Below are 4038 nucleotides of genomic sequence, written 5' to 3' on the forward strand. Positions count from 1 at the left end.
CAAAAAAGCTGGTGGGGGGGGGGGGGGGGGGGGGGGGGGGGGGCTGTAATGTCCTCACTGCCTCCCACCCAGGTGTGACCGCACTCCGAGCACTGCATCATGGGAGGAGGTCACATGTCCCCTCCCCCCCCGTGCCCAGGTATTCTGCAGCCACCAAAGAAAGGAGATTAGGGTGGTCGGCTGGCGGTCTGGGTGACAGGTTCTCTTTAGAACGTCCAAACCCGCTCATCTTTGCTGTATGAACAGCGAGTGGACCATCCGTGTAGCACCGACGCACGGTCCCCTTCGCAGTACGGACACGCGTGTGCACGGGAAGAACGCGGTTGGCTCGCTCCGGCCTCCGCGTGGCTCAGAAGGTTCACCAGCTGCTCGTGCGGTAAGTCCTTCCGGGACGGCGCTGGAAGATCTCCTCCCCTCCCCCTCCCATCCTTCTATAGAGATCCGTTGTTGGGATACTGTGATTTTTATTTTATTTTTTGCCAAAAATAAGATTGTTCTCCTTTTTTTTAAGACTTCCTGAACTGTAAAGTGCACCTGTCATCCTCACCGTGTCCGAGCGGTGCCGGTCCGATCCACAAAACGGCTGCCTGCGCTGCAACACATACGTTCCAAAGAGGACCTGTCACAAACCTTCACTGCCGCCTCCAAAGCCCTCCTAGGTCAGGGGTAGCCAAACTCCAGTCATCCAGCTGTGGGGGAACTACACATCCCATGAGGCATTGCAAGATTCTCACAGCCACGGCTCCAGGAGAGAGATGCATCATGGGATTTGTAGTTTCACCACGCAGCTGGAGGGCCGGACTTTGGCTACCCCCTGCCCTGGGGAAGTGGCCGTTTCCTGTGCAGTAGCTCCCATTGTAGGGGGATGGCCAGAGGAAGTCTATTCGTCACCCACATTCTATAGAATACATCGCAAAGCGTTAAATTATGTCAAATGCTAAAATTTTAGGGTAAGGAATGGTTAAAAACCATCTGTGCCCCATTGGGGAGATTTCTCATTACTTCCTGAGCTGGGGACACAACAGGAAGTGAGAACTCTCCCCACTGGGGTCACAACAGGAAGTGAGAACTCTCCCCACTGGGGTCACAACAGGAAGTGAGGACTCTCTCCACTGGGGACACAATAGGAAGTGAGGACTCTCTCCACTGGGGACACAATAGGACGTGAGAACTCTCTCCATTGCGGATACAACAGGAAGTGAGAACTCTCTCCATTGCGGATACAACAGGAAGTGAGAACTCTCTCCATTGCGGATACAACAGGAAGTGAGAACTCTCCACTGGGGTCACAACAGGAAGTGAGAACTCTCTCCACTGGGGTCACAACAGGAAGTGAGTATTCTCTTCACTGGGGTCACAACAGGAAGTGAGAACTCTCTCCACTGGGGATACAACAGGAAGTGAGAACTCTCTCCACTGGGGACACAACAGGAAGTGAGAACTCTCTACTGGGGACACAACAGGAAGTGAGAACCCTCTCCACTGGGGACACAACAGGAAGTGAGTACTCTCTCCACTGGGGACACAACAGGAAGTGAGTACTCTCTCCACTGTGGTCACAGCGGTATAACAAGATTGGGTGTTCAGTAATATAATCCTAGAACAGTCTTCACTCTCATACCACCCGGGGGGAGGGGTGGGAGGTCTGCTTATCAAACTGTCCGTATAAGAAAATGCCATTGTGATTGGCTGCCTTTCCTGATGGGCGGTCCTTCTGGCTCTGATGTGACTGACAGCTCTCCTGGCCAATGGCAGAGCAGGTCCTCTTCTCCGCACAGCGCCCTCTTGTGATGACAGATTGGAATGTTCGCAGCGGGATGTAGACACGCCCCCCGGGAGGCTGCGTGAAGTAAATTGGTTACATTGGCGCATCAAAAATCGATCCCCGTTCTCCATTTCCTTTCTGCAGCCCCAAAAACCTCCAAAATTCCCCGGTCTCATAGGGGGCCATGTAGTCAGTAGTGACAGCTGTGCGTCTCGTTGCCTTGAATAGCAGACACCGGGGTGACCGCACCGTACCGCTGTCTGCATCGCCCTAGTTTGTGACAGGTCCACTTTGAAGCGCGTATTTGATACAATGTATCTGACCGGTGAGAGACATGGGGGCGGCACCGATGTGACGTGCGCGTGTAAAGCCAAAACTTTCTTATTTATCATGGATGGGGTACCGAAGGAAAAGAACCTCCTGAAGAGGCACCAAAATCCAAAGATAAAAGAGTCCAAATATCAAATGTATTCCTATGAAGAATTCTGATACATTCCAAAGGCGTTTCGGGGACCGGAACCTCCCTTCATCAGGGCCCGGGGATCACTACACAGATACCAATGAGCCGCTGAAAAGGTCCGTGTGGGGGTATACAACCTCTCCAGTACAGGAAGTCACAGGAACAGGAAGTGAGGGGAAATCTTCCACCTGTTCCAGTGACTTCCTGTTATGTGTAGGACAGGAAATGACATAGCAGGGAGGGGGAGGGGGGGATTAACCCCGTCATTCCATATAAATCTAAAGAAAAAGTTTCGGCTTTACACCCACGGTAATAACTTTGCCTTTTATACTGTGAGCAGATACGGGGTTACATTACAAAACCTTTTCTTTGCTACGAGGATCATTGCTGTTGTTTGCTGGACCCTTGAACCTCCCCCTCCCCCCAGAGGACAGGCGCGGGGGGAATGGGCCAGCATGGCGTCACTCAGGGACTATACACGCTCGCACGCGTCATTTCTGGCGGATCATTGAACGCCGCCGCCATTTTCCCCGATCTGATGGTTTCCACGTCTCTGGACGGGAACGGTGAACGAAGCCAAAAATTATATCTTGATGTTTCCTCTCTGATCTCCGGCGGCCATTTTTATTTTGCGGCGAGTCGCTGGAGGGGGGGAGGGGAAACGATCCGTATTTTTGATACACAGAGAGTACAGAAGAAAGGAAATTGTTCAACGGAAAGAATTCTGTAACATTTGTTTCTCTTTTTGTCTCATTTGTATTCTTTTTGTTGTTTCTGGGTTTTTTTTACATTTTTTGTCGTTTCCGGCATTGATTGCGTTAAGTTTGTTCTTGAAATTTCTTCTCCCCGATTTCTGATCCTTGTCATATGAATTCTTAGCCTTTTCATGACCAGAGAATATACCTCATATTGGGGGTCTTACCTGTGGCCCCCAACATCACCAAAGGGCCAAACACAGTACTCAGTGAATGCAATGCTATACATGGCTGTCAGAGACTGCAGACACACTACAGGAGATGGTCAGAGACTGCAGACACACTACAGGAGATGGTCAGAGACTGCAGACACACTACAGGAGATGTTTGAGATGGAGATACACTTCCGGAGGTTCTTAGAGACTGGGAGGGACATTACGTGAGGCTGATGGAGAACACAGATTTAATCTCCCAAAACCAATGCATAGATTATTTTGTGAATTCCTGCTTGTTGTCACCATAACAGGAAGTGAGGAAAAAAAGTCCTCCTAAAGGGACACTTGTGACAACTAAGGCGATTTTCTCTCACTTCCTGTTGCCAGCAGGTAAGGCAGTCATATCGCTTCTCGGCCTTTTGGCTAAGATCAAGTGTAGTATCTGTTCTTATCAGTTGTTGGGAACTGAAAGTCCGCTGTCGCCTATGAGGGGTGGATGGACGGACCGGTAGGTTCCTGGCGTAATTGGTAGGGAGCCGGATGAGGTTCCAGGCCCCGGAGCTTTCGACCCTAGTTAATGGGTGGGCTCCGGCGGAGGGATCTCTGAAGGTGAACTATCTCCTGATGGGAATGGATCCGAAACTTGATCGAGGCTAGAGGGTTCGGGAGCGGCAGAAGCCCGTGGTGTTGTGCCCCCTGGGGGTGGCGTCCCAGGGGTGCTCAGGAAGTCACTTGGGTGTGGGACCCCACTTTGACTCACTGATCACTCGGTCACACACCACATTGCTTATTTCTGCACAACGCCTCTTGGACAGGCCTTATGGCTAGTCCGGGGCAATTTTTTTGCACTCGGCCCCTAAGGCCTGTCAGCGTGGTGCACTGGCACTTTATTATTTATGCACT

This window comes from Nanorana parkeri, unplaced genomic scaffold (genome assembly GCF_000935625.1).
Source record: "Nanorana parkeri isolate BGI_ZX_2015 unplaced genomic scaffold, ASM93562v1 scaffold2811, whole genome shotgun sequence".
In the NCBI taxonomy this organism is placed as follows: Eukaryota; Metazoa; Chordata; class Amphibia; order Anura; family Dicroglossidae; genus Nanorana; species Nanorana parkeri.